The sequence below is a fragment of the Symsagittifera roscoffensis genome, chromosome 9 (assembly GCF_963678635.1).
Source record: "Symsagittifera roscoffensis chromosome 9, txSymRosc1.1, whole genome shotgun sequence".
Lineage (NCBI taxonomy): Eukaryota > Metazoa > Xenacoelomorpha > Acoela > Convolutidae > Symsagittifera > Symsagittifera roscoffensis.
The window spans coordinates 19,822,527-19,842,974 of NC_087070.1; the positions used below are offsets into that span (position 1 = coordinate 19,822,527).

Consider the following 20,448-nt stretch of genomic DNA (forward strand, 5'->3'; position numbering starts at 1 on the left):
TAATCTGTGGGGGGCTCGAAAGTGCTGCACTGTAGTGACCCTTCACCGAACTGCGAATATCTGAGTTAAGCACTCTAATTCGGATATTGGACAAACCCGGAGGTGTATAGTATTACTAATATTATTAATTATGTAGCCCATATTAATACTTCTATATCGTTTTTCAGTAAAAGAACAAAGAAAAAGACCGGTTTTTAGGGTCAAAGTAGCGATATTTTGATCCCCCCACAAATCGGGATTTTTGACATATCAATATTTTTTGAAACGGAAAAAAGCGCTAAATTAGTGCGTTACATCGTAATTGCACTACTATAGTAGGTAGAACCAGTTAAGTTTAGTTCGGAAGTGGTTGGAACTATTTTGGTACCAAAAACCGAATTTTCGTGATTTTTGAGAAAACGGAACACTATAAATTCAGAAAATTTTTTGAAAGTTTTGAGTTAGGACAGTGAAAATAGTTGTTCGGACAACTTTCGCTAGTGAATCTACAGATTATAAAACCCGCTTCTCGAAAGCCTTCCGGGTTACAGAGAGATCGAACTTAACGTGTTTGATTCAGTGGATTCATCAATCCGGACGGGTCCAGGTAGCATAGTTTTTCGCAAATTTTTTCATTTAAAACGTTTTAGATCGAGTCTTTTGCATTGAACTAGAAGAGTATAGGCCTTCTGAGCTCGGATCAATAATTTTTAGGTCGAAAAAAAAATTGCGGAAAAAGTTAGGCGGAACTTATAAGAGAGAAATTTCTTGACTTTGGAAAAAAGACATTTTGGTTAATAACTTTGGAACTACTTGACAGATCCAGTTGATCTTGGTACCAATAGATCAGAAATTAGCTTAACTTACTGATAGGAACAAAAAGGAACAAAAATTTTTTGGAAAAAAAGGCGTGAAAATTTTTTGAGATTGTTTTTAGCAAATTCACCTTCACGTTTTATAATTTTTTTTGGAAAGCCCTTAAACCCCTACCAAAGGGTAGAAACGGTTGGATAAGGCAATTTTACGCTGTTCTAGAAGAATAGGGAAGGATTAAGGCACCAGAAAACCTTGATAGAGCCGGAATTAGGCTAGCGATAAGACCCTTCACCGTTAGCGTGAATTGTCAAATAAGAGGCTTAACTTCAATCCGGAAGGGTCTAGGGAAGGACCCCATACCCTTTCTAGTTGATACAAAAAGCATAATAGCATCGGAGAACGTATCCGGAGGGGTATAGATTGAAAATTAAGGAAGTCTCAGAAAAGCTAATTTTACAAAACCAGAGGGCTCCCAATCCGGAGGGGTCAAAACTTTTTCAAATTCGGAGGAGTCCCAATCCGGAGGGGTCTTGTTTTCACAAAACCGGAGGGGTCCTATTCCGGAGGGGTCTTACATTTACTAATTCAGGGAAGTCCCAATCCGGAGGGGTCTCAGTTTTGCCAATCCGGAAGGGTCCTATTTTTGCCAATCCGGAGGGGTACTGTTTTTTGTCAACCCGGAGGGGTATTATTTCATTAGAGGACTTAAGTAAACAGAAGAAAAGATAATAGTGAGGGGTGTTAAGTTATTAAGAGACAGGCTAGGAACCAGTGACTGCACTGGTAACTTGCCTTTTAAGAAAAGTCCAGACCAAAACAAAACAGGTCCAAACTCGGATATTCGCGACACTAAGTCTAAATTAAAAAAGAGTGTGTAAACTCATTGGTGTGGATTGAAATCTAAAACGTTTTTGAGAAAAGTGACTGCCCTGAGGATTTTCGTAGGTCTAGCTCGGGCCGTCCGAAGGCAAACAGATAACACAGTACTCGGTGGGTGCAATAGACGCCCACTTGAGAGAATTACTGCCTTCAAAGTTTTGTCTGTTTGGTGCAGCACCAAGCAGGGAAAGCTCTTTCTTTATAAAACAAGTTCGACTATTTTACTGCGACTGACTAAAAGCACAATACACATACGTTTTTCATAAAATTAATCTTATTTTGTTATATCTGGTTTTAAATCAACAATTTCGGCTTAATTGGGTAGTGAATACACTATCTTTTAAAATGACTGATATCATCATACTGTGCTAGTTCTCAAACTTTACGACGATAATCGATTGTTGAGAATAAATTGTGAATACTCTGTGCTGTGATAACATACAAGGATTCGTGGTCACTATTTAATAGAAATTTTTGAAATTTATTGTGTTGTGTTATAATTGTCGATCGTCAAACTAGAAGGTCACTAGCAATCGAATTGAGTGTATAGGCAGCAAGATAAATTGAGTATGAGTCTAGACAAGTCAAGGATACCTAAACCAGGTAATAGATCAAGGAAATTCATACCTAAAAAACAATGAAAAGCAATGACCGACCGTTTTGTGGAACGGATCACACGAACCCAGACCGGCAAAGGGGAGACGGTTTCAGGCAAAATGGTTAAAACCAGGAGTCAGAAGTCCTCAGAAGAGCAAAAAGCTATGTTAGAAGTTGAGGTCCATCCGGACCAGGCCATGCATGAGATTCAAGAAATGCATGGGCCGGACGGGAGAGGGAACACAAGGCTAGTGAGTAAATCTACTCCGGTAGAACAAGGCCGGGACACTGGACCGAGAAGAGATGTCGGAACTGTCCGACATCTCTACTGAAATAGTGGCAACTAGAAGATCTCCAACAGACAACACCATGATGGCACGAATGAAGAAGAAAGAATGAAGAACACTTTCGGAAACATCTTTCCATTCACCATGGGAGCGGGCAGAGGAAATGAAGGTGAATCCCAGGAGGAAGAAGAGGACGAAGACGAGCAAGTGGACTTTGGATCTCAAGTCAGCCTCAATAGTTCGACCCAGGAGAATGAGGCATACGTGGAAAGAGAGACTGGAACCATGGACAAATTTGGTGTGGTGAGAACGATAAGCAAAGACGCAAACACACCAGGCCAGTCGAGAGGCTTTGCGAGTATAACAAATTCAGAAACGCGAACTGGGGAGAGTAGAAACAAGGGGCTAGGCAACGCATTGACGGATCCTGAAGTGGATAATGAAAAGACGTCGAGGCAGAGAATTAAAGCCCGAATCTCGACCAACACGAAGCTACCCGGGATTGACAGGGTGACACCGCCACTAGTGACGCCACTAGTGGATAACGGGGCAGCATTAGAAGAAGCCTTGAACAACATAGTGGGCAGTATAGGAGAACGTAATGAACAGATGTCCACAAGAATGAGTGAACTGGAAAGGGCAGTCCACATTGAAAGAGAATGTCTGCGGGAAGAAATAAACCGCAATAGACAAGAAGTTGGTAGGACCGAAAAACACTTGAAGGAAAGAATGGACGAGCACATAGCGAAGAACTTGTCGCGAATGACAAGAGAAGCGGAACAGAGAGAGTTACGCTTAAGAGACGACATGGAGAAGTTAAGAATTCAGCAAGAGCAGTCTCTTGGGACTCTTGACACAAAGATAGATGCGATGATGGAGAGGCGAACTCAGGCTATCATGGATAGGTTGGACGGGCTACTAGGCAGCAAAAAGGGACCAAAAGAAGGGGAACCGAACTCGGGAGGTCCCAACAGGGAGCCGAAGGTGAACTTCAATGACGATCAAAGGAGGAGGACATATGGATCCACTAGAGGTAGGGGCAGTTCATCAGGCTATGCCACAAGGGACAATAGAACATGGGGCCCAAACAGTAGAGCAAGTTCAACTGGGAACAGACAGACCTCTAATGAACGACCGACGCAAGGCACACATGCGACTGGGAGAGATGATTCCGGTAACAGGAGACATGCGAGCACAGGGAGGAGTCATGTGGGCCAAGGGGGAAACAGGCATAGCGATTCGGATTGCATGGATGCACCGAATACAAAGCCCTTAACAAGGTGCGATGATACTCAGGCGGGGCACTCGAGAGATCGAGAGATGCTACGGCAATGGCTACAGCCTTCGAACCTCTGAACAGGTCTTTGGAGACATTCCTGACGAGGTTATCCAGACCAATGAACGCAGTGAAAAGTCCAGAAGAGTCTTTAAGAAACCAAGATGCTACAAAGACAAGTCTGATGGCTGTATTGATACCTGGATAGAGGTAATGAAACTGCATTTCGGGGAAGAAGATTTATCGGAAAGAAAAGAATGCAGTGCGCTTACCAGTAACTTGGAGGGGACAGCCCTGAACTGTGTCATGGCAAAGAAGCAATATCAGCGAGATACAGCTGAGAAAATCTTCGAAATCTTGTTAAATCGTTTCGGATCAGGGGTGCAGGGGCACCAGGCAATGATGCGCTTCGAGAAACGAAGGCAACGAGAAGATGAGACGATAGACAAGTTTCTAGACGATTTGGAGATGCTTAGAAGACGCAGCCAACCGGATGAGTCAAACAGAAGGATGAACCTGGCAGTAGCCTCGAAATTCATCGATGGTGTGAAGAATGATGAACTTCGAACAATGCTAGCAACGCATTACACTCCACTATCAACCAATGCACCAACACCAGAGGAGTTGAGGCTCAAGTCAAAAGAATATCTTTTGTTGAAACCTCCTTCGAGATCTGGATATTATAAGAACAATTATGGCAATTTTAACAACGGACCAGCAAACCAAGGGAACAACTGGTACAAACCGAGGGATGACATGGACAAGAGACGCTCTTGTGCCAATTGCAGTTCAATGGACCATCATGTGTCAGCATGCCCAACTTACAAACAAGGCATGAAAGCAATAGGCTTTAGCCTCGAGGACGAAGATTTGTCAGAAGTTGACCATGAGGATTTCATGAGAGGAGTAATTGCGAAATTTGGCCCGAGGTGTTTCTTCTGCAGCTTGGAAGGTCATTTTGAATCAGATTGTCCGCAATTCTGGGCGCAGAAAAGACAAACCGCAAGAGCTGGCGACGCAGAAAATGCAAGCGGTAACAGAAGAGATATGCGAACCGGGACCAGTGACTGCGGCCGATGACTTCAAGATTGATTATAGGGCAGCTGCAAGGGATGCTCTAAATAGAGTACAGCAGGCACTGGTGACAAAAGAGATCGAACAGAAAGTGAAACTCGAACTGGAAATTGAGAAACTACAGGAGCAACTGAATACCTTCGAAGCAACGGAGGTCGAGGAGACTAAGGCACCAAGCAGTTTGAGCATAAAACTTAATTTTATCTCCGGTCAGAGGTTCGGCATGGTGCCGCAAGGAAGCAAAATACAGTCAATAATCTCGGTAGCAGGACACCAGGTAATCAGAAATCTGAGTGATCCATCGGAGTTCACTTTGATTCATTTGGACACATATGCAGATTATCTGAGGCAGGTGGAACCACGCACTGAGTCAAGAGCTGTGCGAGCACTACTGACAACGGGTTGCCCTCGAATAAAGAAGCTTCATGGACGCTGCGTGGAAGTCTATGGGCCGTATCAAGTGATGCTGAACGTGGATCGAATCAGTATCTACACTAGGACTTATGTGACAACAGACAGTGACCAAATAGGGCAGATCTATTTGGGTGAGGAGGAACTCGAAGTCTGCAGGATAGGCCATGACGCCATGATGGACCAAGATGCAGTACACATTGGGTACGAAGCAGATGTGACCGCACATCTGATCGACACCAACGGAAAAAAAATTGGAGTCACAGGGCTTCTGGACACGGGAGCGGTAGTTGAGTGTGACGCCAATAAAAACTTGGGAAAGAATGGACTTCACGAGAGAAGATCTAATTCCAACGAATCTCCGACTGGCCGCCGCCAATCGAGGAGCGGTTTACGTAGCCGGAAGAACACCAATAACGGTTCTCTACATGGGAGGACGGGATCTTTGGATGAGCTTCCTGGTGGTAGAGAAATTGGACGACGCCGACCAATTCATCTTAGGCAGAGATTTTGTCAGGATTTTTGAATTTTGACGTGATGATTGACTTGAACAACGGTCTAATACGGATTGGAAACCCGGACCGGAAGTAAGTTAAGAATCCAATTAATAGGATAATAACAGACAAAAACCAGGTACCAATATTTTTAGACAGAAAAGTAAAACTACAGCCAGGGCAGGCTGTGGTAGCATTTTTTAGAATGAGAAATTTAAATTCGTTAAGTGATATTAACTAGGTTTGTTTGGTACCGAAATCAAATAGTCAAAGCTCAGTGATTTTAGGCCGGAACTTCTCGGTAACGCGAAACGGACAAAGAAGTACGGAAACCTTATGATGTGTTACGTGGATGATGTATTCATAGCAACACCGACCCTGGAAGACCACATGGATCGGCTCGATGAGGCTTGAAGTGCAAACCATCGAAATGTGAAGGGCAGGCTTGAAGTGCAAACCATCGAAATGTGAAATCCTTAGGGATTCAATCAAGTACCTGGGAAGAATGGTGGACAGGCATGGTGTGAGGCCTGACCCAGAAGCAGTAGAAGCAGTGTTGACTTGGAAGGCTCCCAGAACGGACACACAGCTCCTGAGCTTCCTAGGATTTGCCAGTTACTACCGGGAGTTCATAAAAGGATATGCGGACAAGGTGTATCCGATGCAGAAGCTGATGCGCAACAGAGGGAAAAAGTTCGAATGGAACGATGAAGCACAAGTTGCCTTCGAGAACATAAAGAGGGAACTGTGCGAAGCGCCAGTGCTAGGCATGCCTACAGAAAAGGGCATGTATGTTCTTGATACAGACGCATCGGTAGTAGCCATCTCAGGAATATTGCATCAAGAGCAAAAATGGAATGGAAGAACGGTTCTCCGTCCCTTTGCATACGGCAGCAAGGTCTTGAGTGACACTGAGATAAAATATGGTGCACCAAAAGCAGAAATGTTTGCAGTAGTCACATTTGTGGAAAAAAACCGCGCATACTTGGGGAGCGCTCCCTTTAAGTTACGCGTAGACAACAGAGCGTTATCCTGGTTGAAGACCTACTCGATGGATCAGAGTTATATTGGTAGATGGATAGTAAGGTTGGATGGCTACCACGTGATAATCGAGCACAGGATGCGTGATAAACACCAGAATGCTTACAGCCTCAGCAAGAAAACTGAGTTCTATGAAAGATTGGAGCAGAAGAAAGCCAATCAGGCAGAAATAAAGGAAGGATTTTCGTTTCTGGACGAAGAAACTTATGAAGCGCTTCCCTTAACGAGATGGTTGGACAAGTCTGGACATCCAATTCCAGGACACCCTGAGTTACCTGTAGAGAAAGCAGCCGAGATAAAGATCCTATCCAAGGAGGACCCGGTCCCCTTGGATCTGTTGCTGCGCTCAAACCTGGTCCAGCAAGAACTCTCTCGCGTGAACATAAACAGCCTCTCATTATTGGATAAAACGGTGCAGGTTACACCGCAAGTGATGCGGATGCTGGGTGGATTGTTAGAAAGAGAAGTGACCAGAGATGACCCCGAGTGGACAGCAGCAGTGGCATCACTAGCAGTCAGGGAGAAATTGAAGATCATGCCGTCCAGACGACAACACGAAGAGAACGAGAGGGATTGTAGGACAATAGTTCAGCAAGGTTTTATACCACACGAGGTTTTAACCAGTACCTCTTACGGACGGAAAGAACGGGGGAGCAATACGCGAAGGAAAACCGTTACCTTTGTGGACCAGGATAAAGAAGGTGAAAAAGTAGAACGAAACCTGGTGCAAGATTGTTTGTCCGGGGAGACGAACAATGAGAAGAGCCAGCGAGTACAAGGTCAACACCCGGGACAAGGAAGTTTGTCCGGGGAGTCTGAGATAGATGAAAAAGTTCCTGATGAAGAACAGGACCTGGGGAACAAAGTTTTGTCCGGGGAGTTCAGATGGATGCGAAGAAGGCACAGACATGATCTGGAAGAAGGTGCAGACTCCGTCGCAGACTCTTCAACAGATGACAACTCCCGAAACTCAGGAACTGACATCTACTCAGACAGGAACTCGAGCTCGGAATGAGAACTGTCCGAACTAGCGATCCACACACTACTAGTGGAAACTCGTGCAAGGGATCTGGATAGGGAGATGTACCAGGACCCTGATAGTGATCGCTACCTCATACCAAGTGAGAAAGTCTTTGACAACGCAGCGGATGATTTGGAAACAATAGCAGTATCGAAACATTCGATAAGTCTGTTGCGACAAAAAGAGGTAGTCAGGACTGATCTTCAGCCGTTCAAACTAGAAACACAGCCATTGGCGAAGATTTGGTGCGTTAAGATGGAGGAAGACACACACCAGCCCAATGAGCTGAATAGTCAGATGAGGGTCATGAAGACTTATTTGAAGGCGAGATACAGACTCTCGGATCTTCTAAGGGCGCAGAGAAATGACCGCATGACAAGTAATATGAAAAGGTGGATCGAGAATGGTTCTCCGGGTAAAGAAGACATCGAAGAAGACAGTTACCGTATCCTGAGACAGTATTTCATGCAGAAAGAGGGAAGGTTATACTTGAACAAGGACGGGATTGTGGCTTGCAAGAGAAGAGATGAGGACAAGGTCCTATTCAAGTACAACACGATAGTGTTGCCGCAACTCTATCAGACAGAACTCTTGTTCAGGTCGCATGATCAGATGGGCCATCAGGGGATCGACAAAGTGTATCAGAGGATCCTGAAGCGCTTTGAGTGGCCTGGGATGAAAAAGGCATGCGAGAAATGGGTAACAGCATGTCTGTCATGCCAACAGGTCAAGGATCCAAGGAAGTTGCGATTTCCTTTACAATCGATCGAGTTGTCTGAATTCAACGAGGTGGTGCAAATAGATCACCAAAAGATATGCATGACAGACAATGGTTACAATCAGGTGCTGGTCAAGATAGATCATTTTACGAAGTATGCAGAGGCCGTGCCCTGCATAACTGCCTCGGCGGAAGAGACATGCGACCACCTGATCAATACGTGGATAGCGAGACACGGTTGTCCGATGACGTTTCAATCGGATAACGGAACAGCTTTTGTAGGAGAACTCACGAAAGAGCTAATGAGACGCTCGAAAGTTGCTCACGCTCACTCAACGACATACCATCCACAGACAAATGGTTTAGTGGAAAGGCAGAATCGAACGTTAGTGTCGATGCTGAGGGTATATTGTTCCAGGTACATGACCGATTGGGACAGATATCTTCCACAGGTGATGGGAGCTTACAATAGCACACAACATTCCACCAACGGAGTCAGCCCACACATGATGCTGACAGGGCACGAGAAGTCTTTGCCCTTGACTTTCTGTTGAACGACTTGTGTAGACGGAATACTCAGCAAGCGCAGGCGAGGCAGAGGAAAAGATTTGACAAGAAAGCAGCTGGTGCAAAAATTTACTCGGTTACCTTGGGACAGATATCGATTGGGACAGATACCTTCCACAGGTGATGGGAGCCTACAACAGCACGCAACACTCCACCACTGGAGTTAGTCCACACATGATGCTAACTGGACAAGAGAAATCTTTACCCTTAACCTTTTTCTACCCAGAGTATGAGGGAAAGAAAACGTCTCCACAGGTCTACGTGAGGGACGTGATCAGACGTCAACAGGAGTTGAACGATCTGTGTAGACAAAATACTCAGCAAGCACAGGCAAGGCAGAGAAGAAAATTTGACAAGAAAGCAGCTGGTGCTAAAGCTTGCTCGGTGGGAGACTACGTATGGGTATATCAAAACCTTATACCACCAAAAGGGACGAAAAAGCTCCTAAAAAAGAGGAGGGGACCCTTTATGATTACAGAGGTGCACCAGGAGGGACGCGTTTATAGACTGAGTACTGGCCCAGCCGCCCACTACGAGAAAATTAAGCCACACGATCCATCGACAGAAGACTGGTGTATACCTGCAGACATGGAAGAAGGGGATTATCTAATGATGGACCCTGCTTGCGAGGTCAATGAGAAGGGCACCAGGGAAAAGAACGATGGAAATGAGGTCATAGAGGAAGGAGCAAGTACACCACTGGACCTGGACCCAAATGACGTGATTGAAGCGGACGATGAAACTTTACCCTATGCAGAGGAGGACTGGCAGGATCCTGAACAAAGGGAGGTTCCTAAAAACTTGGAACCGGATCTTTCGTTCACGATACAGACTCGTCAGAATGACAGGACAAGATCCAAGAAGAAATATAACCCTTACGGCGACGATTTTGTAGTGGACAGGATAGACCTAAAGAAGATAGGAGAAGAAGTAGTGGGTCTAGAAGAAATAACTGTGTCACAGGACATTGACATGGTCGATGATCAGACAATGAGTGGGTCGATGACCGGTCGAAACGCGAGGTAGAATTCGACGACGAGCAACAGCAGTCATATGAACAAGACTTGACGAATCTGCGTGTCTTAGAATGGCTGAACGAAATGACGTCAGACCCAAAGGAGACCACTGTCACGATTCAAGATGTAGATTGTGAAAGCATAAAATACATGAAAACCGAACGAGAAGGTCCTTCCTGGGCTGCCCAGGAGGGGCGACTACCCATTCCGGCTTCCAATCTCGATTTGATACCCGGTATGCGATCGACGGGGACGTCGATGGATATTTTTGTCCGGGGAGTGGGGGTAGGACTTACCCACACTGAAAACTTGATAATTTAAAAAATTAAGAATAGCAAGAGAGACAGGAGACTTAGAAGCAGAAACAGGCGAAGAACCTAAGAAACCTGGCATAGGGAGGGTAGTTGAGTCAAATTTTAACTTAACAAATGAATATTCAAGTAGCATAATACTAACAGATAGTGATTTCATACTCACAAATAGAACATGTGCGTTAGCAATCACAGCAGACATGAGTTTTAGGACAGCGTTAGCGGCAGATTTTAAGAGAGAATATAAAAACATAGAATTTCTGTGGAAGAAAAGACCAGGAGTAGGGGGGCGTAGCAGCCTTGCCTCCGGCGGCGTCACAGATACCGGGAAATACCTATGTTTTTTAGTGACACGGGCGACGGAGAAGCGGCACGTAGACCCGGAAAACCTAGTCCTGTCCTTGACGAGATTGAGAGACTTCCTCGTAGAAAGGGATGTGAAGGAGCTTTCGCTTCCCCTGTACGACCCGAACAGAGGACGGCTGCATCCTCGAGAACTGTACGCGCTCATACATGTAATCTTCTCTGATACTAATATACAAGTATATTTACATAAGAATTATTACTTAAGTATAGGCTGAGTGACGTGCAAGAGGGTATTAGACTAGATTATGTAGTGTGTGATATGTGTGTTATGTTATGTTATGTGTTATGTTATTATGATCTTGGGTAAGAAGGTGTTAGTGACCATGAACAACTAAATGACGATCTTATCTTAGGAATAGATCCAAAGTTTGGACTGTCCAATTTTAGGTCGAGCTCCAAAAATTTAGAGACCGATTGATTGTAATTAATTTTAAGATCAAAATCTTTTATCTGACTGTTTTTAAATGAATTTTAACGAGAAGTTAAGGTGAGCCTGACAAGTGTGATATTCGTGACCTCTTTTCTAGATCCTGATTGATTGTTTGATTGCCCACTTGATCAAACCTTGGAATCAAATCAAATCGAACCTGAAGAACAGAATGGATAATTTCAACTTGGATGAATTGATGGCCCTGGCAGAGGCATATGTAGGAACGATGATAGATGCCATCTATCGTCGGCGAATGGATCGAGACTTCGCTCTGGAGGACCCAGAGGTAGCCATGTTGCTGACCGCCCTGATAAACATCTTGGGGCATGACAACCGTGGGGAACGCCCCACGGAAGTCCTATTGATGGCAGCATACGGAGAGAGGGGAGTACTAGACCGCCCGAACATGAGAGTGATGAGGTTGAGAAACGGGGCTCTCTCAGGGAGTGACTTGGCGAATGAGCCTGGATTGGGAAGTTCTAGGACTTATCAACCAGGTGAAATGCCTTTGCCATCCAAACCCAAGCCTGGGCTGACGAGAATGCATCAAGAAATGAACAGCGAGGCTGCCTCGTCTAGTTCACCACTGAGAGCAGCTGTGCCACCAAAAAGGGTGAAAACAGAACAAGGGGTTCAAACGAACCAAACCATGCAAGATCTAGATGGGATGAAGGATCAGCTGGAAAAGACCAGGAAGGAGCTGGATGAAGTGACCAAGACCATGCTCATTACGGAGGACGACAGAGACATGTGGAAGAAATTGTTCGAAGACTGCAACAAAAAGCAGGGTGAAGAAATTGAGCGCTTGAGGCGGGACTACAAGGAGCGATCGGAACGAGCGGCATTGACTACAGCCGTGGAAAAAGCGATACCTGCAAGGAGTATTCCTCGTGGGCAGTCCCCGATGGAGCTCTTGACGCCTCGAGAGATGAGTGAGACAACAGAAACGAGACTCCCGACAACAACACGTCAAGTGACGATCCCAGACCCGAGTGACACCTTCGGTGACCCAGTCGTGGAACAAACGGTGAGGAAGCTGATAGAGACAGCTGGACGACTAGTCGCCAACAAGAATGCACAAGGTTCCGGGGTGACTGCATCCTAAGGAACAATCGACGATGCGGGTAGAGTACGGCTCTCCCGAAGCATGATGACCAGAGAGGGAGTTAGCGACACGATGCCACCAATGGGGAACTCTAAGGTCCCAGAGAGAAAAATACGGAAGATGCCAGCGAAGAAGGTGTCTCGAGTAATAGACGTACAAAAGAATAATCAGTTGAGATATAACTTCACGGGAGTCCCGGAGACAGATCCGAGAGCTTGCTTCAATCGAGCGACCTGGAACCGGGCAGTAAACCTGCAGCAACCGCCACTGGGGACATCACATCTGATACTGGGAGACAGCTTAGTCAGAGTACTCTCGAATTTGAGGACCTCTTGGGTCACCACTGTGATGGCCTTCGGAGGCGCGACGATAGCCCAGCTACATTGGATGGTGGAACTAATGAATCCAGGGAGGATCCCCAATGTTCCTGGTTGGAACGAATAACATCTCGAGAAGTTCGGATGAGGAGGAAGCACCATGGGAATCAATGATGGTGTGCTTGTTTACTACTCTCTGGCAGAAGTTCAACTGCGCGGTACTGACCGTTTGCACTGTGCCAATGAACACAAGGAGCTTGACAGCAACAGGGAGAAGGCACAACGAAGGAGTGGTCAGGTGGAATCATATCTTGAGGAATCTCGCAAGTCGGAATACCGGAAGGATGATCCTCATGGACATCGAACATGAGTTGAGAGCTATGGATCAGGCCAGGCTGACCACGGATGGCATCCACTTCGATAGTGTAGAAGGACAGGCTTGGTTGAACAGAGTGTTCCAAGAGCGGTTGTATGAGTTGGAAGTAGAACTCTTCGACACAGGAGTGCTTAAGGAGGAAGGAGCATCGAACGAAAGGGTGATTACCACCTTTGTGCCTCCTAACCTGGAAACACGCTTGGGGACGGTCCCGGCCGTCACGACTTATAGACAGCAGAGCTCTAGCGAACCATGTCAAAGAACAGACGTTCAAGATCGATTGGGAGAAGCGCCGATGAGGAGGATCATTCATCCTAGGAGAAGACTAATGCCTGTCAACCCGATGGAAGAGACAACTAGCACGTCTAGATCAGACACGAGATCGGAGACGACAAGTACCAGTCGAGAGGAGAGACGCCCGGATAGAGGCTCGTTGATGTGGTCAAGGCCCATACCATCTTCCTGGCATGTGTACAAGGACGAACTAATGAAGCTGGATCTCCAGAGGGTGAGCTTCATCGAGGATGCCAGGAGGATGCTGAATGGAGCGAGGTTATCCGTCAGTAGACTGTACTCGATTACAGGCATAGACTGGTTGATAGCCGCTGGCATAAATTTCAGCTCCACGACGGCCTTGAGTTTTGCTGACCTAGAGGGATTGCCCTCTAATAACACAATGGGACCAGTGAACACAAGACCATTGCAGGACGTGAGGTTGAATCATGATGAGGGGAATCGAGAAGAGAGACCGGGAAGATTTCTGACAACGAGGGCGCCGATTGGACAACATGTGAAGATGTTCAGGCAGGTGGCGACACCCCCGAGTCATGTGAAAGAAAAAACATACCCGAAACAAGTGAGTCAAGATAGTGACGTCCAAAGGTACGGCGGATTGAAAGCGATAAAGGATATCCTTGAGTCAATCGGTGAAGTGGTGGATGCGACGAAGGAGGGGTCGTTCACCAAGGCGACACCGAGAGTAGTGTTCGCGCTGTCTCCGGGTTATGCATGTCTCCCGGATGGATTGAAATTCGTGCATGCTATCGTGACCTTGCTTTCGGAAGGGAAATATGATGTAATCATATCGGCCCCAAATTGCATGATAGAGATGGAGAACCTGAGATCACTCAGAGCTGAACTACCTGCGGTGTGGTCAGATATCTCGAACGCGATGAGAGGATTCAAGGACCATGAGCTGCGCATGTTAGTGTTGGATGAGGTGCTGGGGTTGGACTGTCCAATTTCAATCGACAGCTCAAACTTAAACCGGGAATAGACGACGACCATCGAGTGGTCATAGCGATGTCGAACGACTTATGGTTCCGAGCAATGGAAGTGACAGGTGAAAAAGCGAGAAGGAAAAATTCCCAGGAGACTATGGAGGCGATGGTTTTGAGGACCAAACCGGAGGCCAACCATTGGCTACATCTCAGTCCTCGAGTAGCGGCATTGGGTGCAGATGCTTTTGAGCAAGGCCCCGTAATGATCAAGCAGATCCATGCCTACTTGTTAAAGGAGGTGACCCTAGCGGAAAATGCTGAAGAAAAGACAGCTGAGTTTGTGAACAGAATGTGCCAGATTACCCTGAAAACCTTCTGGACCCAGGAAGTGGGGGGGGGGGGGGGGGGGGGGAGGATAGAAGGCTTTGAACGGACAGATAGTATGCTGGAAGGGTTGGGAGCCGGATGGACAGCGTCCTTCTTGGCGAAAGTCTACCCGAAAGTCTCTCATTACTTGATAAAGGAATTCCTCCAAGCAGTAGTGGAAGTATCGATTGTGGAACTACTAGCCTTGTTCGTGACGTTTGGAGCAGAGAGTTTCGTGAGAGAAGGAGAGAAGGAGTTCAGAACCTGCAGTTAGATGGGCTTCTAACATTGATTGCGATTACCCACGGAAACTTGGGAGGACTAATTGGGGAAGCTGACACGTTGTCCAGAGCAGATGAGAGAGAAGGTGAGGAAATTAGACATGAAGAAAACCACGGACCCGTGGAATAAGATAAGAGACCTGAGACACACTCTTATCCAGTATCTCTTACAACAAAATCGTTTTGGAACGGGAGAAGATGAGACTATCGAAAAGGAAGAAGATGTGAGACGACATATTGGGGGCATGCTCCTACTAACCGATCTGAGCTTGGCTATGAGGACCGATCCCTTAGCGTTGATCAGAGGAGCCACGGAGTTTGTGACAGTGATCTATGGACCAGCAGTCTAGTATGCATTTCCTGATCTTAAGGTGGAGGCGTATAGGAGGTCGGTGCTGCACCTGAACCTCATATCAGCAGTGGACGGTAGTGCGCTGAACTGGTGTGAGCAGCACGTGTTGCGGGAGCTCATGAGCGAAGACCAGTTATTTGCGAAAATATCAGAGCCAGAAATGACAGCCATCAGTTTTGACGATCATTTCCGTGATCGCATGGGAGAAGTAGAGAGAGGGCACATCGAGGTGTTTCCGAAGCTCTGGAATCTGAGACCCTATGATAAGACGAATGGTGAAATAACCAGAGTTCCTCGTCTCACTGCAGCATATCACAAGGTAAGAGAATAGTCGAAAGACTGGGGTGATTACGAGAAGCTGCCGGAAGAAATCCCCGAATTCCCTCTGATAAGAAGGATGTTGCTCGGAGCAGTCTCCGTGGTACAAACTCCTAGGTTGAGAGCATTTGAAACCAATGAAAGGAGAGTAAGGAAATTCGTGGGAACGATGGATCCATACTTTGTGGGGAGGAATGCTGCCGTGTTACAATATACACGATTTGCCTACACGGATCAAGCGACGAGAAGGCGAATAAGCAACGCCGCGACTCCCAAGCCTGGAGGATTTGATGAGGAATGGGCGGGATTAAGCTTAGCGCCTATGAAGATGAGAGGCAGGACCGAACTGTCTGAGCCCTCCTTGATCCTGACTAGTATGAAGCCGGAGTTGACAGTAGGAGGAACGCTGCAGACGAGAACCTTCCTAGCACCCTTCGGCTGTGAGGAAATCAAAGTGGTCCATGGAGAAGAGGAAGATGGATCGGCCGGCACACTGATCATACCGAAATTTCCGGAAGGGGCCGACACTGGGAAGCAAGGACCCTCAAGCTCGAAGAAGGATACGTCAGAAGGAGATGATGGGCAGGGAGGAAGCCGTCAAACGGAAGAACCCATGCAACAGGATGCAAATCAAGCTGTTGGGGAAGACGACAGGGAATCGACAGGAGGAGTATCCAGCCTGGATTTCAATTTCCTCAGTGATTTTGAGAACAACGAGGATACGTTGGAGGCGACTGAGCCAGCAGATGAAGGCACTTCGACACTGGAACCTCCGTCAGCCTTTACAGAAATGAAACGGAATTTGCCGGAGAGCAGCTCTCCGGGCAATTCGAGAAATAACGAACAATGAATCCTCATGGAATCACCTAGGAGAAGAAGAATAGAAGGCTCTGCCAGAGTACCTTTCTTGGGAACGTTGCCCGAAGAAGATTGGGAAGTACATCACCGAGACCATGAGAGTAGGACGGGATGTAGATTGGACAGAGTGGCGTTCATGGAAGAAGTCCGGACAGTGGTTCAGAGCTATGGGACCCAGTCCATGTTGAAAGTAGCTCTCAATCGACCATTGATGCGGGAAGTCCTTGATAAACTTGATGAGTGTGAAGGGAGGTTGAGTGAGTTGTTAATTGATTCAGCCACTGATAAAAGTGAAGCGAACTCTCCCATCAAGATGATACCGCAGGATGATAAAGGAGAGGTGGTATATCTGTCAAGAACCAGGAGGGGAACGATGCAATCGAAATTGGTGATTGATAAGATCAACGAGATGAATATGAAGTTAGGCAGCAAAGTGATACCGAGGAGAGTAGAAAAGACGAAGGTGGATTCAGAGATATCGATGAAAGCTGTCAATTCAGCGAAAAGAAAACGAGTCGAAGAGGTCATGGATTTGGGACAAGGTGATTATCAACTGCCTGGCACGGACAAAATATTAATGATGTAGCGATGGTGCCACCCATTCTCATGGCAGGGATAAAGTCAACAGGTTACAAATCAAAAAGGAGTGACCGCACTCTGACTGGAGCAACTTTAGAAATGGAAATTCTCAGCCAATGTGGAGAAAACACAATGAAAGACTTTAAACCATCTCCCATGAACCAACCACGTAAAGGGAAGTGTCGCAGGACAACTAGTACCAGTGGAGTATAACCGACTGACAGTGTCGGAGACGGTGTCAATAGATGAACCCGCCGGTGGATACAGGGAGATGTTGGAATACAGAAACTCGGCTAGAGGGTATGTGATGGCTCTGGAAGACAAGAGTGCCATCGAGGGTTATCTGGAAACGATGTTGCAAGGCACCACCCTCAAGCAGAAGGCGTACGGGACTCTAGCGTCGTCTGAGATGCAGGCGGAAACGATCGAGCCATTAGTGAGCCTTCCATGGAAAGCAGTGGTGTTAAGGTACTTTGAAGAGGGGATGAGGACTACGCCGAGAATACACGCTCTCATGGCAGTACCTTACGTGAGAACTGAATTACAACTGAGGTTCGCCTGGTGCATGATGGGATTAACTCACGGGGAATATGCCTCAGAAGAAAGGAAAAGGTCAAAAGAAGAAAAGGTATTCCTGATGACGAACCTGAGGGATCTGATAATCCAGGAGGGAATGGCAGTAGCGTGCGCGAAGCGGAGAGATGCTCTCTGTTTCATTCGATTCCTGATAGAGCAGATTTCAGTACCAGCATTGAACACCTGTGTCAAGATGCTGAGGGAGGGCGATGAACGAGCAAAAGCCTTACTCTTGCTAGCACTGCTGGAAATGCATCAGAGCAAGCCGATGAGGGTGAATATGAAAGAACTTGAAGAGTTAGAGCCCATGAGGAAGATAGACGAAATCAGGAGATTTTCAAACAAGGAGCTGAGACTCACTAAAGAATCTATGGGGGCACTGCCGAAATCCAGTGAATACCGTGGACCGATCAAGAAGAAGTCGTACAGCTACGTATCCGGAATCATAGGGATAGCGTACAACCCTTTCTTGAGTGAAGACATACGCGATTGCTTCTTTGATTACGAGCAGGCAGTGTTGCTAAGATTCTGGACGTCGAGAATTGTAACGATTAAGAGCGCTAATAATCCGCAGACCAAATTGGGACTGGTCTTGGAAGAAGAGGTGACTGCACCTTCCGTACCAAAATCCGACAAAAAAGTGGAGTTTGGGTTGGGATTCTCAGATGAATTACTGAGAACGAGCTTGATGGTAGTGTGGGAACAGATGAGACCATCATGGTGTCCTAGTCCCAATGCTGACTCGATATTACGGGCGACACAAGATGTGCAGAGGGAGCTGAATGCAGACTTTAACCTGCGTTACCTTAACATCATATATAATGTGATGATAACAGCATCTAGGAGCAACGGGGAAGACAAAGTGGAGTTGCCTGGCTGGGGGACCAGAAGACTGGGTCAGACCTGGTAGTTGTCTGGCGGAGGTCTGTGGACTGGAAGGACACGTTTGTGGAGGTCTGGATTGTGTGAAAACCCTAGAGAGACAACACCAGCAATTGACGATTTTGTTTGGGAATGTCGTGATGAAAGCAAAGACGGAAACGGGACTGATCGCAGATTGCCATGGAGGAGCTGAGGTGAATCTAGTGAATGTACTAGGATTCTACAGCATGTTTGGTTCTTTAGAGTCACTATTGAATCTAGAACAGAGACATGAGATGGTCACAGTAATCAGTGTAGAAGTGTTCTCAGGAGTTTTGCAAACTGAGCAGAAGCACATAGGAAAATGGAGAGAAGCGATCGAGGCGGAAATGAACATCAGACACAGTGAGACTTATTGTAGACCATCAGGAGCACCATATTTGGTGGGATCGACATTGGCTCCAATGTGCAAGAGCAGATACCCGGTGCATTTCGTAGCTGTGCATGTAAAGAGTACGAGAACGATCGTGGATCAAGCCTTCTCAGTGCCAAAGTGTGTGAGACTAACGAGAATGTCCGAAAAATCTTACGAGTTGCTATGTAAGATGTTCTCAGCAGTTCCAGAGAGAACCAAGGAAGAGTTGGAGTCAATACTAGGAAAGAAGTTCATGGGATATGTGAGCGGGAACTTCAGTGACTTTGAGAGACAGAAACAGAATGGATCAACTGTCACAGATTACAATACAGTAGACGAGAATGATGAAGTCCACCGAGTGATGATGGAAGTAGAACCATTAATGGAAGCTTCGGGAAAACGTAATTGAAGGAGCATCATGTTGACACATGACGAGTTTCCCTGCCACTGCTTGCTGCAGACCTGGTGGTATCCCAAGCGTAGTAATCTGACGTTGATCTGGGACTCTGGAGAGCTGCTCTCCATGGGTTTACCAGACTCATCACGGCCCATAACAATAGTGATAGTGGGAGTTATGATGGCGATACGATGGCTGGAAGCTCATGTGAGAGAGAACAATAGACAGGAAGTGCCAACGAGAGAACAATTGCAGAAATTGGATTGTCTAAAAGATTTAGATCTTTTTGAGACAACGTGCAAGATTCTAAACATTCCGATAGAAGTGAAAAAGATATGGGCAAGAAGACGATTGATGCCATGGTTCAGAGCTAACATGACTGCATGGTTGTACGAATATGCCAAAAAGCATATGTCGAAGCACGGCAGAGTGTACAGTTGATATCAGCTGGACATTGGAGCAGGAGCATTCAAGCGAGCTTTCGTGACTCATCGGAATGCAGTGACCACCGCTGTAAAAAGAATTTCCAGGACAAGTGAACGTAGTGGAAAGGAGAAGGAAGAGATGTTGAAGGAAGATTTGGAGAGAAACGTGACGTTGTGTCTCCACAACGGCTTCTGCAGGAACAGAGAATCTAACGTGGATCCCCTACCTTGTTGTAAACAGAGGGTAGAAGAGCAGAACAGAAACTGAAAGTGCAGAGTCAGTGTCACAGGAGGAAGAGATGGAACATTGACAAATGGTCGAAAGAACAAGATGCAAAAAGAAAGAAAATTAGAAGAATTTAGAAGTTTTAGAACTTCTAAGCGACGAGAAGAAGAGAAACAAAGGTGTGATGAAAGAGAAGAAGTTAAAACTCAGAATTAAACTCAGAATTAAACTCAGAAAAAAACTCAAGTGAAAAACTAAGCAACCAAGTTGTAATTGAAGACTGAAACATTTAGTTGAGTTTTGAACATTAAAGAATTTTTTACAATTATAAATTCGCATTTTGATTTTAGTTAGCGGCTTTAGAGACACTTACTATTTATTTAGAAATGCTTGAGTAAAGAGTATATTTAAATATTCCAGCCTGCATGACTGTTTTTAATCAACTAGGAGAACTGATCACTTTGTGGTGACATAAAGGGCTTGGGTAATCTCT

At 46.1% G+C, this 20,448-nt stretch overlaps 1 protein-coding gene across 1 annotated transcript in view; it reads left to right on the forward strand.

Annotated features, from left to right (window-relative positions):
* The window catches only part of LOC134854384 (cullin-associated NEDD8-dissociated protein 1-like), a 277,297-nt gene that overhangs the window by 211,471 nt on the left and 45,378 nt on the right, over positions 1 to 20,448 (forward strand). The gene's annotated exons all lie outside the window — the stretch shown is intronic.